Source organism: Megachile rotundata, chromosome 6, assembly GCF_050947335.1.
Source record: "Megachile rotundata isolate GNS110a chromosome 6, iyMegRotu1, whole genome shotgun sequence".
NCBI classification, from domain to species: domain Eukaryota; kingdom Metazoa; phylum Arthropoda; class Insecta; order Hymenoptera; family Megachilidae; genus Megachile; species Megachile rotundata.
In genome coordinates this window covers 9,645,801-9,663,350 of record NC_134988.1, presented here as the reverse complement: position 1 = coordinate 9,663,350, position 17,550 = coordinate 9,645,801, and the positions used below count along the sequence as shown (strand labels likewise).

The following is a 17,550-nucleotide window of genomic DNA, read 5'->3' as shown; positions in this document are numbered from 1 at the left end:
AAATTTGTGTATACAGGGTGTTTCATAAGTAGTGTAACTCTAACAAAAGAATCATAGCTGTTTATTTATTAATAATTCAAAAAAAAGTTTCTAATTCTATTTTGGTAAAGGAAGAAGTTGTTCAGAATTATTTCAGATACAACCTTTTTTAGAAAGTTACACTACTTGTGAGGCAGCCTGTATATTGTACATAAATCGTGTATATTGCATTTTGTGTATGTGTTCGAACTCATTAAGATATAGAATGATTATCTTTCTGAGTTATTTTAACATCTTTTGTGAATTGATCATACCTTATTGATTTAGTTAAATCATTTTTGTTATCTCCTTATGACATGTACACTCTATATGTTATACTCTACTTTGAATTATGGTGAACACTATTTATATTGTACTTATTGTGTGAACATATTTATATTGCACTTATTATGTGAACATATTTATATTGTACTTATTTTGTGAAAATATTTATATTGTACTTATTGTGTGAACATATTTATATTGGACTTATTATGTGAACATATTTATATTGTACTTATTTTGTGAAAATATTTATATTGTACTTATTGTGTGAACATATTTATATTGGACTTATTATGTGAACATATTTATATTGTACTTATTTTGTGAAAATATTTATAATGTACTTATTTTGTGAACATATTTATAATGTACTTATTATGTAAACATATTTATATTGTACTTATTTTGTGAAAATATTTATATTGTACTTATTTTGTGAAAATATTTATATTGTACTTATTGTGTGAAGATATTTATATTGTACTTATTGTATGAACATATCTATACTGTACTTATTAAGTGAACATATTAATAATGCACTTATTGTATCAACGTATCTATACTTTACTTATTGAGTGAACATATTTATATTGTACTTATTGTGAACACTATTTATATTACACATGTACTACATATGTTATGTACGTCTACATTTGCTGTATTTACACATACTTGTAAATATATACTTAATATTTATTACACATATATAATTATACATATACTTGTAAGTATATACTGCATACATATAAACTTGAATTTCTTTGCATACAAAAATGTGCTATAAAATATGAATCAATAGATATGCATCAAAGAGACGTAAAGTTTGATATCCATAAAAAAGAGAAGTACTATTGAATTTATATACATATAGGGTAGATTTGATCGTATATAAGGGTAGACCACTTCTACGGTAGATATCAAAAACACGTATCCACGTTCGCGTAACTTTGCTAGCGTAATTTGGCAGACTTGGCATGAGAACATCGGTAAGAAAAATAACTTGAGCGCATTCGAGTTCGACGAGCTTGGGAAAAGCTGGACACCTTGCCAAGGCACGAAGCCGTACGTTATGTACTAATCACACCGGAGAGGAGAAAAGGAACGGACTTTAAATTGTCCTCACAGATGGAGGTGGAGGGACATTTTAATAATCCTGGAAAATTTGAAATGTGATCTGAAAAAGGGTCATTTGAAAATTTGGGAATTTGGAATTTTGGGATTTGGAAATTTTAATTTTTGGGGATTTAGAAATTTTTAACTGTGGGATTTTTTAATTTGGACATCTTTTAATTTTGAGATTTGAGATTTAGTGATTTGGTCATTTTTTAAATTTGAACTTGGAAATTTAAGGATTCAGGAATTTAAGGATTTTCTTGCTTCAGGATTATGTGATTTGGATGCCTGCTAATTTTGGGGCAGTGATTTGCTAATTTTTTAATTTAAGGTCTTGAGAGTTTGAGATTTGAAAATTTACAAAACAGAAACCTTGACAATTTTACTACTTCTGAACATGGTTTTTAAAAAATTGAAAAAAGTCTGCACTTATAAATTTGATAATAAATCCTGATATTTTTAATATTGCTAATTATCAATATTTCTTAAATTCAAGAAATATTTCAGTTTAAAAACCAACTTCAAAAAGTCGACACCAAACCTAAAAATTTACAAAATTTAAAAGAATTGAAAATTAAAGAAATTTAAATACCCATAAAAGACACATAAATAGAAGAATTCGAATAAACCGAAAAATGTGAAAAATGCAGTTTGCAATGATTCCGAGAAAAGATGGAAAATTCCCTACATAAGATTAGAATGGCAATAAATTGAGGCGCGTATGCAGGAGTTTTCTTAGTAAACTAAAAGGGCAAGAAACCGAAGGAGTAGCGGAGAGAAAGCGAGAAAGAGAGAGAAAGAGAAGGGAAAGAGAGGCAGAGAGCCAGTGGGGATGACGTTATGCAACTGCATTCTAAGCGTGGCGCAGTGTTGTACGTGCACTCGAGGACATTACTCCCAGCGACTCGATGTCGTTTCCGAGTGGCTGTCGTCTACCGATCCAAAAACACTGAGAAACTGCCGACGATAGCCAAAATATCGAGACAGCCGCATAATTGCGATATTTTCGAAAATCGATGTGTTCCTCTAAACACGCATTTTATTCCATGCATTTCTGCGATAGCATAACTTCGGAATTTGGGAATTTAGGAAGCTGGAAATTTGCAAATTTTATCACTTTAAGATTTAGATATCTGGTAATTTGGGAATTTAGAGATATCAGAAATATACAATTTAGAAATTTAGTGAAAATATTAATTTGAGATTTGACTTTTGGTATTTGGGGATCTACGAATATAGGAATCTAGAGATTTTGACATCTAGGAATTTTGGGACATAGGTATTCAATAATTTTGAGATATGAGAGTTCAGTAATTTCGAGATCTAGGGATTTTTTAAAACATCTATTCGTAATCTAGGGATTCGAGAATCTAAAAATTTGTAAATCTAAGAATTTATTAATTTAGGAATTGCTAATCTGGGGATATAGAGTCTAGGGATTTTCAAATCTAGTGATTTTTTGATTTATGGAATTTTTGATCAATATTTTTGAATCAAGTGGCTTTAATACTACGATTTATGGATCTAGTGATTTTTTTCGAATCTAGTGATTTTCTTGGATCTGGGGATTTTTGGCTGATAAATTTTGGTATCAAGTGGTTTTAATACAGTGATTTATGGATCTAGGGATTTTTCGGATCTAGTGACTTTTTGGATCTGGGGATTTTTTCACCAATAAATTTTGGAATCAAGTAGCTTTATTATAACGATTTATGTATCCATTTATAGATCTAGAGATTGTTTGGATCTGGGGATTTTTTGAGCCCAGGGATTTATTTTCAAAATTTCAGTTACAAATTAAATTTTGATTTAATAATTAGCTTCAGAATTACAATTGCAATTAACAATTAAATTTACAATTTAGTATACAAAGTTTAAATACTCAATAATTTTAATTACTCCCAAATGCATAAAAATGAAAATTTTCAACGCATTCATACATGTCCTAATTCCAAGGAAACACATCCTAAAAAATCCTGGTGCAACATTAATCTCGTCATCGCAGCATCACGAAAGTTTTCGTTCCTTTTTTCGTGAATGAAAGGATCGAGTTGGAAGCTCGAACGTAGAACCGTAAAAGTTAAGGAAGCGATCAATCGAGATCGATTCATCGAGCAACACGATACGCCTCTCTTTTCCCGTGGTCTCTTTCTCCTACACGGACATTCCCACGCGCATTCCAACCGGCTGCATTTTATAGCCGACAAGCTCGCGGTCTAACGGCCACTCGGCGAGTATGTTGAACCGCCGCGAAGTTGTTACGCGAACGTTATGTATTTATGTTAATCAGTACTCTAACAGACGATCAGAGGCAGCACGAGTGCGCATGTAGCTGACACGCGCTCGTGCTGCGAGTCTAGAACCTCTACCCATTGTGTCTTACGAGCCGATCATGCGTTTACTTTTTTTTATTGTACTGTGATATTTCGCGGGAGTTATTTCTTCCCACAAACGTATGTGCTCTGTATGTCGATTTATGGGACTTTAAATAGAATTATAACTTTTGAACGTTTTTGAATTTTGGGATTATCAAATTTTGAAAAGCCGAGTTTCAAGGATTTGGGTATTTAAGTTTTTTGGAATTTTTGAAATTTTGAAAATTTGTAATTTGGAAATTTTGGATATTTTGGAATTTGGAAATTTTGGAAATTTTGGAAATTTTGGATATTTTGGAATTCGGATATTTTGGAATTTGGAAATTTTGGAATTTGGAAATTTGGGAATTTGGAAATTTTGGAATTTGGAAATTTGGGAATTTGGAAGTTTTGGAATTTGGAAATGTTGGAATTTGGAAATTTTGGAATTTGGAAATTTTGGAATTTAGAAATTTTGGAATTGGGAAATTTTGGAATTTGGAAATGTTGGAATTTGGATATTTTGGAATTTGGAAATTTTGGAATTTGGATATTTTGGAATTCGGAAATTTTGGAATTCGGATATTTTGGAATTTTGAAATTTTGGAATTAGGATATTTTGGAATTTGGAAATTTGGGAATTCGGATATTTTGGAATTTGGAAATTTTGGAATTCGGAAATTTTGGAATTCGGATATTTTGGAATTTGGAAATTTTGGAATTCGGATATTTTGGAATTTGGAAATTTGGGAATTTGGAAGTTTTGGAATTTGGAAATTTTGGAATTTGGAAATTTTGGAATTCGGATATTTTGGAATTTGGAAATTTTGGAATTTGGATATTTTAGAATTTGGAAATTTGGGAATTTGGAAGTTCGGGAATTTGGAAGTTTTGGAATTTGGAAATTTTGGAATTTGGAAAATTTGGAATTTGGAAATTTGGGAATTTGGAAGTTTTGGAATTTGGAAATGTTGGAATTTGGAAATTTTCGAATTTTTGAATTTAAAAAATTTTTAAATTTTCAATTTTTGCAAATATTCAAATTTTGAAATTTTGGAATTTTGGAATCGTGAACTTTGGATCTTCGGAATTTTCAAATTTTTGAATTTTTTGAATTTGAAAATTTTTTAATTTTGTAATCTTAAGATCTTGAAATTTTGAAAATTATAATTGAATTAAAAAATTTCGTAAATCAAAAATTAAAAATAATTTCCTTTCCTAAGCACCCATAATTCACCCACTAATTTCCCAACATTCAATAATCCCTACATTCCCGAAAATCGTCAGTAGTCGATGACAAAGCGAAAATGAAAATGAAAACGCACCTAACGTTCTAATTCAGCAGTGGCTGCGGTGGGACAACTGTATTCCCAGGAGAGTCAACACTGATAGCGACGGCCATGCAATTACCGGCTTCAGCCAGAGCCATGGAAAAGCCGGTAATTAGTTAACGTGCTCCAGATTCGATGTTTGAGTAGATAAGCTGACAGCCTGACCGCGACTGCATGCGATTCATGGGGCTGATTCATGGTCACGGTCAAGGTCATCTACCAGATTTCGCACCCATTGTACTACACCATCATCGCTCGAGCTTTCCCATTAATTAGAAAGCCTTATGGCTATTATCAAACTCTATTCTAAAGTAATATGTATGTTTGATTTGTATACTTCACGCGATGTAGTCATTAATAATATACTTTGGCACATAACTAATTTTTTGTTCATTTTTGTTGTTGTACATTGCAATTATAGTTTTTATTCGTACTTATAGCACGATTTATTGAAATTGTTTTTGGGTTTTTGTATTAATTTTTTAAAATCTTCTCTTTTAATTTACTGCAGTTAATATATGATGTATAGGGTGGTACGTATGCAATATGTGTGATATGTAACATTTCATACAAAGCGCAATATACAAGTATTCTAAATTTAAAATGACACAGTAACAATTACAATTACAGTAAATATAAAAATGGCGATAAGAAAAAACCAATAAAAATAAAAAAAAAATAAAAATGATTTTCATTTAACAAGATGGGGATTTGAACTCGCGGTCCTCCCATTCAAGAAAGCATCACTCTACCACCTCCGCTACCGAAGTCATCATAATATAATTAAATAATCCACTATTTTACTATTTTATCTATGGATTATAACACGTGGAATCAGCATGGTATGATTCGTGGGGTGCATCCGTGCAAACGTGTCTGGTTGGACGTGGCAGGACACACTGGCCGGATTTTCAAGGAACTAGCGCGTAAATAGATCAGGTCGAGTAGTGATGGAAGCAGAGAAACTAGTCGGTCGTCGTCGAGGAATCGGTGTGACCAGCATACGGGTGAATCGAAGGCCTGGGTACGAAGCACATGGCCGTTTATGGCAGACACGATGCCCATTGGATGGCAAACCGAGAGTCGAGTCACTGGACGTGTGGACGACCCTGACCTTAACTGTCGGACAAGGACAGCGAGACGCAACCCCTTGCAGCTCCGTTCACAACGGTACTATCGGGTTTGGTATTTCCAATTTTCTGTCTAAGGGAGTATTTACACTGTGCTAGTATAGTAGCACAGGATAGTAGTCTTACCAGATATGTTGTTGGAGAGAGACAATTATTTCTTTCTATGCTGAGATATTTTTTTAATTATACGTTGAGTGATAAGGTATTTAGGACCACAAGTGGACTATGATAAATTTGGGAAGTCGGGAATACGGAGAATTTACTGATTTGGGGATTTGGGGAATTTAGAAATTTGGGAATTAACTACTTGAAAATTTAGGAGATTTGGAAACTAGACACTTGACAATTTAGGGATTTGGGGAATTTAGAGATTTGGGAATTGGATACTTGAAAATCTGGGGATTAGGGAATTCAGAGATTTGGAAACTAGACACTTGACAATTTAGGTATTTGAGGAATTTAAAGATTTGGAAATTGGATACTTGAAAATTTGCGGATCTAGGGAATTTAGAAACTTGGAAATTAGATACTAGAAAATTTGGGGATTTAGGGTATTTAGAGACTTGGAAATAAGATACTTGAAAATTTGGGGATCTAGGGAATTTTTGAAATTAAATATTAGAAAATTTGGGGAAATTAAAGACTTGAAAATTTGGGAATTTGGGGAATTTAGAGATTTGAAAACTAGGCACTTGACAATTTAGAGATCTGGGGAATTTTTGAGATTTGGAAATTAAATACTTGAAAACTTGTCTATTTTGGAATTTTGAAAATTTGGGGAATCTAGGGATTTAAAAATCAAATACTTAAACACTTGAATACCATTTAAATTCAAGAAATTTAGGGATTTGCAAACTTTGATATTTTAGCATCCAAAAACTTGCAATTTTCAAAATTTAAAAATTTAAAAATCTAAAAATTTCAAGATAAAAAATTTCAAGCTTCCAAAATTAAAAAATTTAAAAATCCGACAATTCAAACACCAAAAAAATTGGCATAATAATTAAAAAATTTGTATCTCTAAAAATTGAAAAATTGAAAAATCAATAAATTCCACCTAAAATTACCGAAAACCCCAAATAAGACTAGAAACGATCAATATATTGATCTTCATAAGTAAATATTTCAAGAAACGATCGTTTAGCAAGGAAACGGTAAACCCTGCACTTTTATAAAAGGAGTTAAACGTTTGAATTTCGAAAGGACGGTTGAGGTGTTCGAAAAGTAGACCGGAAGCGTGGCGGTAAAGAAGACGGAGCGGTACAAAGCGGTGAACTTGATCCGAGGGACACGTTCTCGGGAACAAAAAGATTTGCTCGTAGTAGGCGCGTGTGAACCGAGCTTGAAGGTGGTGCACACGCGCCGGCTTGTACAGTCAACAACAAATCTGATTTCCCTAGGGAAAATCTGCTGACACGGGAGAAAAATGAATTCGTTTATTTTTTGGTTGTTTTACAAATTTAGGGATTTTGTTATTTATGAAGTTTGGGAATTTGGAGATTTGTGGATTGGGGAATTTGGGGATTTAGAAATGAGAGATTTTAGGAATTTAGATATGTGGGTTTTTGGGAGTAAAAAATTTGTAAATTTAGAATTTACAAAATTTGGGAATTGAAAAATTTGAGAATTTGGAAGTTTAGAAATTTGGGGGTTGAAAGTTTCAAAATTTGGAAATTTAGGAATTTGGAAATTTTAGAATTTAAAAATTTGAGAATTTGGGAGTTTAGAAATTTGGGGGTTGAAAGCTTCAAAATTTGGAAATTTGGAAATTTTAGAATTTGGGAGGTTAGAAATTTGGGGGTTGAAAGTTTCAAAATTTAGAAATTTGGAAATTTAGGAATTTGGAAATTTTAGAATTTAAAAATTTGAGAATTTGGGAGTTTAGAAATTTGGGGGTTGAAAGCTTCAAAATTTGGAAATTTGGAAATTTAGGAATTTGGAAATTTTAGAATTTAAAAATTTTAGAATTTGGGAGGTTAGAAATTTGGGGGTTGAAAGTTTCAAAATTTAGAAATTTGGAAATTTAGGAATTTGGAAATTTAGGAATTTGGAAATTTTAGAATTTAAAAATTTGAGAATTTGGGAGTTTAGAAATTTGGGAATTTCAAAATTTATAAATATAGAAATTTGGGGGTTAGAAATCTGAAAATTTAGAAATTTAAAAAATTTGAGAATCTAAAAATTTAGAAATTTGGAAATTTAGGAATTCCAAAAATTTGAGAATTTGGGGTCCAGAAATTTTGAAATTTATAAATATAGATATTTGGGAGGTTTGAAATCTTAAAATTTCGAATTTAAAAATTTATAAGCTTGAAAGTTTACAAATTCATAAATTTGAGACTTAAAAATATATAAGTAGGAATATTCGTGTTTAACCATAAAGGGAGTGCGCGTTGCATCCGAGTGTACTTGGTGCCGGTACAAAACGCGGGAGAAGGCGCGAAAGAGGATAATAATAAAAGAAAAAGAAAAAGCATCGAGAACGTTGCTGGTCGGACATGGTTTGTTTGCATTCCGTGACCATGAAGCGGTCGTCATTCGACGATGGAAATTATCGTCGCCGTATGGGGCTCGATGCCCTTCGTCGCCCAACTCATCTCTTGCTTCATGGTGTTCTTCTCTAGACGCGTACACCTTGAAAATTATGGACACCAATCTTCGCTGACAATGGCGTCGATACGTCCACTTTCCTTTTGCAAACTCGTTTATTATACTAATAACGCGTTTAATGATGCGTTTAATAACTACAATTTTTGTAAAATTATTTTTTAAAGACATATTTTAAGTTTTATATTTTAGGAACAATAATTTGTTTGATTTTTATTTTTTTTATTACTGTGATGGTGAATTCTTTAATTTTATATTATGTTTAATTTTATATTAATGTGTTTATGAATTCTTTAATCTTAAATTGGGGTGTTTGTATATTTTTTTATTTTTAGTGTAGTTGTAAATTTTTTAGGATTGTATTAGTGTATTTAGAAATTTGTTAATTTTAAATTGCTGTATTTGGAAGTTTGTCGAGTTTAAATTAGTGTATTTGGAAAAGTGGTAATTTTAAATTACTGCACTTATAAATTTGTTAATTTGAAATTGTTGTGTTAGGTTAGGTTAACTATAAATTACTATATTTGTCAATTTTCAAACCTCAAATTGCACTATCTATAAATTCCTTAATTTTAAATTACTGTACTTGTAAATTTCTTAATTCTAAACCATTACGTTTGTATTTTTTAAAATAAATACCTGTGTAAGTTGTTACATTAAAGCATTGTAAAATATCTTGTAAATTAACATTAAAAATTTGTACATCAACGGTATTGAATATTTTGTACACGAACAGTAAAAATCTTGTACATAAACGATACAAATTTACAGAATATCGTGTACCTCGCGCGAAGCAGTTCGTCGAAAACGTTAATGGGTGCAGTTCGACGAGGTGTACAAGAAAAATGGCGGGTAAGAAAGGAAATGGCCACGCGACAAGTTCCCTCAATAGGGCGTGGACCGGAAAGGGAAGAATTCGAGGAAGAGGATCGCAGCCGGAACGAAAGAAATTCTTCTTATTTATGCATTAAAGATGCCGATCGATATCCATCGATATTGCCACTTTCGGCCCGTGTCTGGGTTACAGTCGAAACTTAAACTCCATTTCACTATGGTATTTTAAGTAGTTGCCAAACTCTTGAGAAACTTTAATATCCCACGTAGCGAAAGATTAAAGATTCAACCGCTACTTGTCATTCCATCGCCACGTTCCAACCCTTCGTTCATGTTAACCCCCGTTATTCTCTTTTCATTTTCAAACCTCTCTTTTTCCTCTTTTCGTTCTTTCAAATTAATACCAACATTGCAAGCTTCATTTTGAAAGTTGAAGGTTTATTTTCAACCCCTATTTTCGTGTTTTAAATTGTTCTTTGAAATTGTTTCTCTTATATTTCGTGTATAAATTTATTTTTCATGACTGTCTGTTTAAATATTGTAGTTGAAAAGAAATTTATATATTGTTTATTTGAAATGAATGAGTCTGTTTGTAAAATGAGTGTGTTTGTAAAATAAGCATTACAGGGTGTCTCACAACTGGTAGGTCGAACTCTACTAGCGCGCTCAGCCAATAGGCTCGAAGCTGTCGCTCTCGCGTCTGCGCATGCGCAATCCTCGCGCTCTGATTGGTCCATGTTTTTCCTTAATAATTCAGAAACGAAGCTTCAAATCACATTTTTGCAAAGAGAAATTTTGTTCGAAATCACGTCAGTTACCCCCCATTTCAGGGGCCTATAGTTGTAAGACGACCTATCTATATTATCCCTTTCTGTATGCAGTAAAAAATATAGAACTACTGTAGTTCTAATATTAATTTAGCTACAGTTACACAGGCAGAGTGAGCTACAGTAACATCTCCAGGGATGAGTCTATTGAACCACAAGTTAAATTAATGCAGTCGAATGATCCTCTATTGAATAACATTTTTATGTGAACCCGATGCAAACCTACCTAAGTATTCTACATCGTTTTTGAGACTTAAGCTAACTCATCTCTTTAACCGATCATATTTAACGTACCATATCATTCAACTGACTAATAAACAGTGCGTTATAATAGCTATTAATAAAAATACACCCCTCACGAGGCTTTTGAACGAAACTAGGGTGTAAATAATGACAAAATTGCTTGACACCAGCACAGTTCACGAGCCCACACATTAAACGATCGTTGATCCACGTAAAGGTGAAATATCTATAAGAAAATGATAGACGACTTATTTAACGTTCGTGGAGGTAATAACAGATCGTGTAGGTGCACCCGATGGAGTTAATAAAAGGAAAACACGAAACAAGAAGTAATTTGAAGGTGCAGTTTGAAAGGTCCGTTTGAATCGATTTCGTTGAATACGCGATGCTAATGTATCTCCTCCCCTTTGTTGTCATAGAGAGGACATTCGCTACGGTGGAACTTAAAGTTCATTATTCGCGAGGGAGATTCAATGAAAACGTTCACGCGCTCACGTACGCGATCGTATGGGAATGAGAAAATATGCAGAGCGGCTTCGATCGCATAGTTAATGCGACACGCGTGTACGGTATACCTATAGGCAGTTAGAAACGAACTCTCTTTGAGCGCGGTGTTTTAAGCCGTGGCAGACAGTCACCGTTAAACGTGTCATTTAAAGTCTTATCGTACACGCGCCGGGTTAAAGGAATTGTCAAAAACGTGAATTATTCAGAGGTATTCTGCACGTGCAAGGCGAGAGGAGTTATGCGATTTTTATTTTGATTGTCGGCTGGTAAACAACATGGGCGAAGGGTTGTGGCAGGTTATATGATTTTATTAATGTAGAATTTTGGAATTTTGGGATCTGGAAATTTTTGACTTGGAAATTTTGATCTAGGGAATTTTGGGATTTGGAAATTTTGGACTAGAGAATTTTGGGATTTGGAAACTTGGGACTAGAGAATTTTCGAACTCGACAATTTGAAAGTAAGGAACTTTGGAACTAGGGAATTTATGGAATTGGGAAACTTGGAACTAGGGAATTCTGGAATTCGGAAATTTGGAACTAGGGAATTTTGGGATTTGGAAAGTTGGAACTAGGGAATTTTTGGAATTGGGAAACTTGGGACTAGGGAATTTTGGAATTCGGAACTTTGGAACTAGGGAATTTTGGGATTTGGAAATTTGGAATTAGGGAATTTTTGGAATTGGGAAACTTGGGACTAGGGAATTTTGGATTTCGAAAATTTGGGACTAGAGAATTTTGGGATTTGGAAATTTGGAACTAGGGAATCTTGAGATTTGAAAATGTCTAACTAGGGAATTTTGAGATTTGGACATTTTTAGATCAAGAAATTTTGGAACTATAAAATTTTAGAATTTGGAAATTATGTTACTAGAAATTTTGAATTAGAAAAATTAAAAACTTGAATGCTCGTAAATTTAATTCGCAACTCCAACGTATGCAACACTGCACTGCACCTTACTACTGCAGAGCCATCATAAAAGGTCTCCGTAAGACCTTAATAAAGGTTTATCTGATAAAAATCTCTCGGACGTAATAAGCTCCGTACTATTTCCGGAATATAACAATAACCCTATCTTGTCTAAACGTAGCATGAAAACGTCTGTTCGATTTTTCTTCGCACGGTACAGAAGTATGCGGATAAAAGGAGACAGCATCGGACTTGCAACAATGTGCCGCGCCCTAGTGGCAGTATAATGCAACAACGACGTAAGTTGTAGCGAGAGGATGCAGCAACGTTGCAACCAGTTTCTAGGTAGTTGGTACAGTCAGCGACAAATCTGACTTCCCCCGGAGAAAATACGACATTCTACCAAAAATAGTTATTTATTTTATTGACTGATATAGATTTTTGGGAATTTTGAAAACTATGACATCTGGGTTATCAATTTAGGTACATAAGAATTTAGGTATATGAGAACTTAGGAATATAAGAAAGATATGTACGGATCTGGGAACATAGGGAATTTTAGGGAGCTCATGATTTAGGAATTTATATATGTAGAAATTTTGGGATGCTTTTAGAGATATGGGAGCATACTAATTTTAGGATATGAAGATTTCAAGATATAACGATTTGAGGACGCAGGAATTTGGAATATAGGGATTTGGGAATATAGAAATTTGGAACTATAGGGATTTGGTGATATAGGAATTTGGAATATAGGGATTTGGGAATATAGAAATTTGGAACTATAGGGATTTGGTGATATAGGAATTTGGAATATAGGGATTTGGGAATATAGAAATTTGGAACTATAGGGATTTGGTGATATAGGAATTTGGGATATAGGGATTTGGGAATATAGAAATTTGGAACTATAGGGATTTGGTGATATAGGAATTTGGGATATAGGGATTTGGGAATATAGAAATTTGGAACTATAGGGATTTGGTGATATAGGAATTTGGAATATAGGGATTTGGGAATATAGAAATTTGGAACTATAGGAATTTGGTGATATAGGAATTTGGAAATGTAGAGATTTGGTAATATGAGAAAATTCCACAATATAGGAATTTGGGAATATAGAGATTTGGAGGATCTAGTGATTTGGAGATCTACAAATTACTAATCCTAGGGAATTCAAACTCTAGAAATTTCAAGGTACAAGAACTTCGATATCCATGTATTCTTGAATCTAGTGATTTCCGACTATAAAGTATATCTGTATCTAGGGATATTTTACCCAAGTTCTCAGCTATATCTAGGGATATTTTACACAAGTACTCATCTGTATTTAGGAATATTTTACTCAAGTACACAGCTGTATCTAGGGATATTTTACTCAAGTTCTCAGCTGTATCTAGGGATATTTTACAAAAGTACACAGCTATATCTAGGGATATTTTACACAAGTACTCATCTGTATTTAGGAATATTTTACTCAAGTACTCAGCAGTATCTAGGGATATTTTACTTAAGTACTCAACTGTATCTGGGGATATTTTACTCAACTGTGTCTAGGGACATTTTACTCAAGTACTCAACTGCATCCAGGTATATTTTACTCAAGCACTCAGTTATATCTAGGGATATTTTACTCCACTCTTTATATCTAGGGATATTTTGCTGAGCTATTCCTGTGTATCTAGGGACATTTTGATCAAGCATTCCTCGAGTCTAGTAATTTCCAAATCTTGCATCTCAGTACCTAGGGATTTTAACATTCCTAGTGACTACTTAACAGTTATAAGAACATAGAAATTTTACAATTTTGAATTCTAGTAATTTTTTCCATATTATACAATTTTGAGAAGTAGAAATTAAAATTAAAAGTAGAATATCAAAATTTGACAATTCGTTAATTTATAAATTTTCAAATTTGAACTTTTGCATAGATGTCCTTATTGAGAGGAAGACTAGGCTGCAACGGAGTGTACGTGCGGTCGCAGTGGCACACACGATTCCTTTCAGCGGGCAAACGGATACGACGCGGTGTCTGTCCGTGGGACCGCGTGTTCTATTATCGGCCGGTGAAAAGTTATTTTTAACGGGGCGTTTCTGTTGAGACGGGATCGTAGCTGCAGAAAACGCTACTGACCTCGCCAACCGCCGACTGTGGTTCACCGCGAAACTCATATCTGAAACGTCACCTCTCGCCACTCTATATAGCTTCTGTTCTACCCTGTTTTTGCCGTAGCCTTTATTTACTCCCTTTTCAACCGACAGCCAGTTATCGTTGCACTAAATAGGCTTCCATCGTTTCAACGATTCCATCAATGGACTACGATCAACGACACACCACACTAGGAAATTTCTTTCAAATTTACGGGCATTCAGATTGGAGCTCTTTGATCTGAGAGAGAATCTGGGTAAATGTTGAAAAACCTCCGTTTTTTGATCAGATAAAAAACTCAAGCTTATGCAGCATCCTTAACCTTGTTCTTAAGTATGGTTTTATATGAAAGTTTGTTATGGTTCATTTTATGTACAAGCTTAACCAACATCCTTAACCTTGTTCCTAAGTATGATTTTATGTAAAAGTTTGTTATGGTTCATTTTATGTATGAAATCTTTAAAATCAATAAATACGATCAATTTACAAGTTAGAATTAAGTGTGTACAGACTTTATTATGTTATGTATAATTTAATTGAGAAAATGAGGAGTTTAGTTGGTACTGTGTTTGCTATTTTATAATTATACGTACTCAAAAGAACCTGATGGTAAGCATAAGTCATTTATATACTTTTAATGTCATTTTTAATTGGAATAGTTTGATGGCAATATTTATGTATGAATATATTTTACTTGCATCTCCTATGTACATGATCTGTAAAGTCTATTAAGTCTAATGATCAATAAAATTTGTAAAGTCTATAAAATTTATGAAATCTATAAAAAGCTGTAATATTGATGAAATCTATAAAATCCATAATATTGATAAAATCTATCAAATCTATGAAATCTATAAAATCTATCAAATCTACAAATTCTATAAAATGTATAAAATCTATCAAATCTACAAATTCTATAAAATGTATAAAATCTATCAAATCAATCAAATCTATCAAATCTATCAAATCTATCAAATCTATCAAATCTATCAAATCTATCAAATCTATCAAATCTAAAAAATCTATCAAATCTATGAAATCTACAAATTCTATAAAATGTATAAAATGTACAAAATCTATCAAATCTATAAAATTCATAAAATCTATCAAATTTATCAGATCCATTAAATCCATCAAATCCATCAAATCTATAAAATCTACAAATCCTATAAAATCTACAGATCCTATAAAATCTACAAATCCTATAAAATCTACAAATCCTATAGAATCTATGAAATCTATGAAATCTATCAAACTTATAAAATCCATCAAATCCATCAAATTCAACAAATCTACAAATTCTATTAAATCTATAAAGTCTATCGACGACTAATAAAAATGATAGATTTAATTATAATTTCAATTACAAAAGAATCCAATCTAATTATATGTTATCATTCACCTGACACTCGCAACAAGCAAACAAAGGCCACCAGCAAAGGCGTGTCATCGAATCACCGCGAAAGCATTCTTGGCACACCGTAACTACGATCGTACCAATAATCACGATGATTGACGATCATTAAAACATCGCTATGCCATGTTTCATTGCTGCGCGTACGTTTGACCCACTGCCAGCCACGTCGACAAGGCGTGAGAGTATATAATATCACATAATACATAGTATATAGCAAAGACTAATAGCACCCTGCTATAATTATACTCGAATCAAAATAAAACTTGAAAGACTTCTATAACAGTGCTTTTGTTCACTTTTTATTGATCTCGTATGGATGCATAAATATATTCTTTAACTAATGAAGGGAGAATGATGTTTAAATTAGAAATATAATAAGTTAGAGATATACAAGGTAGAAATATAAAAAAGAAGTATTTAAGTGAGAAATATAAAAAATGTAGGTCCAAGAATTTAGAGATTGAAAGTTTGAATGCAAAGACGCTTGAAAATTTGAAAATGATGTTCATCTTGTGTGATGGATGCATAAATATATTTTTGACACGTTGACTGCCACATCATCCACATATGAGTGACAAGTTACTAAACTGATCTAACATGAGTATTATTAAAAATTTGTTCACTTTCCTCATAAAAAATTCTCGCATTAATTACATGGATCTATGGAAAATAAATGTAACAAGATATCGTAAAATTTATTAAAAATGAAATCCCTAATGGATGCAATTTTCAATTGATTCAGTGTGGCAAGAATTTAGAGACTGAAAGTTCAAATGTAAAGACGCTTGAAAATTTGAAAATGATGATTCATCTCATATGATGAGTGGACAAATATATTCTTAAAGTAATGAAGAAAGAAATGTTTAAATTAGAAAAGTAAAAAATATAAAAAATATAGGTCTAAGAATTTAGCAACTGAAGGTTCGAATGCAGACGCTTGAAAATTTGAAAATAACTCGTTAATTATTAAAAACGAGTTCTCACTCGTTGAGAACCATAGCCAAAAGAATCACAAAGCGCTAAGAGGGTAGCTGTATCAAGTTGACGTGTCTCGTTAATCCGCAGGTTAAAACGTTGCTCGTTCATATATCATAGACGTAATCGTTAACCGTGTGTTGATAAAAAAAAAATTGCCCCTCGTGGCAAGTATCAGCGCCTCGATTTACCCGGCCATTCTGCGAATCAATGCAACTGGAGCACGCGGGACTTTCTCATTAGCCGTGCTCGGCTCGGCGACGCGGAGAAAACGGCTCGCACGCAGACGTCGCGATGCCCGCTGTAGCCCCAGTTATACAGCCGCTCATTGAAAAGCTTCCCGCAATGCGCTCTCGAGCAGATGTACGCTACCGCATCCCTCCCGCCATAGCCGCGATCCAAAAGATCCGTCAATGCGAGACGGCGAATCCGAAAAACCGTAGCGTCATTCATCGCCGAGCGTAGACACAGGCTCCGTCGATAATCACGGAGAAGATGGCGGATCACTGTGCCAGAAGGGGAGGGCGTTCTCATTTTTCTTTCTCGTCGCTGTTGGCGAAGTTCAGGTAGTAATTGTAACGGAACCATTAAAAGCGACGACAGAATACTCTGGCAAATATTAGGTACGGCTTCGAGAGTAACGAGGATGGTGGTCGCGATGACAAAAGTATCGTACGTAGTAGTAGTAGTAATAGTAGTAGTATCAGTCTTGTACGCGCGGTAGTAGTACGAGTAGTAGTAGTAGGTGGTCGGTCGCAAGCCACAGTTGCAGCCGAAACAGAATCGAGCGACGCTGGAGGGAGGGCTCGAACGGGCAGTGGAGGGGGCAATCGGGCACGAGAGGGAGCACG

At 33.5% G+C, this 17,550-nt stretch overlaps 1 protein-coding gene across 2 annotated transcripts in view; it reads right to left on the bottom strand.

The window, feature by feature from the left end:
• Positions 1–17,550, bottom strand: part of crp (transcription factor cropped) — a 178,499-nt gene that overhangs the window by 31,099 nt on the left and 129,850 nt on the right. The gene's annotated exons all lie outside the window — the stretch shown is intronic.